Here is a 1,029-nt window from a genome sequence, read left to right as displayed (position 1 = left end):
CTGGCATGTGACAACCTGCCAGGCCTCAGCGACTTCAGCGCGGCGGTGTCCGGCCGCGCCGCTGCCCCCCGACACCCCCTCTGGGCGTCCTGCCCCACGTCCCGGGGCGTGGGGGGGACCGACGGGATCCTGGGGGACGGGGGACAGTCTGGGGGGGCATCCGGAGCAGCTCTATCGGGACGGGGACGATGGGGACTGCGGGGGTGACGCGCAGCTTCGGCCGATGACGTCACACGGGTGAGGCGATGATGTCACGTGCACGAGGTGGTGACGTCACGTGGCCAAGGTCTCGACGCATCCCCACGTGAGCCCAGGGCTGCACCCACCCGTGTCCCCGTTCCCCGCGTGTCCCCTCCGCGCCTGCCCCGCTCCCACCTCCCTGTCACCCCCCGGGGGGCTGCTGCCCCCGGCTCACCCACCCTCCTCATCCGGGCCTAGAGCACCCATGGGTGGGCCCCCCCCTCCGGGGTGATGGGCACCCATTGCCCAGCACGGCTCTGCTCCAGTATGCCCCAGTACACCCCAGTGCCTGCCCCCCCACCACCAGCGGGGACACCCGGTTCCTCCCCAGGGCAGGCACTGTGCCTCAGTTTCCCCCGGGGGCAGCGAAGGAAGGGCAGAGGCGGGCTGGAGTTGAAGCATAGCTTGTTTAATTTTTATACATTTTTTTTTTTTGTCTTTTTTTTTTTCCTTTTCTTTTTTTTATCTTTTTTTTTGTGTGTCAGTTTTCTGTTTTTTGTTTTTTTCTTCTTTTTTGTCTCTTTTTCTCTTTTTTGCATAGGGGAGGGGGGGGGAAAAACAACCAAAAAAAAAACCCAAAAAAAAAAAAAACAAACCCTGAAACAAAACAAAAGAAACAAAACAAAAAAAAAACAAAAAAAAAACAAACCCCAAAATCCATAGTCACGGTCAGTAACTGGTATGTAGGCAGGAGCGGCGGCTATCGGTAATGGCTGCGTACAATGGTATAATCAAATATCGTGAAGCACCAGGGAGGCGAGCGGGGGGCTCGGGGGGGGTCATGCAGGG

This window comes from Haliaeetus leucocephalus, unplaced genomic scaffold, assembly GCF_000737465.1.
Source record: "Haliaeetus leucocephalus isolate CR32 unplaced genomic scaffold, Haliaeetus_leucocephalus-4.0 Scaffold76, whole genome shotgun sequence".
NCBI lineage: Eukaryota > Metazoa > Chordata > Aves > Accipitriformes > Accipitridae > Haliaeetus > Haliaeetus leucocephalus.
This window is presented reverse-complemented; position numbering follows the sequence as displayed.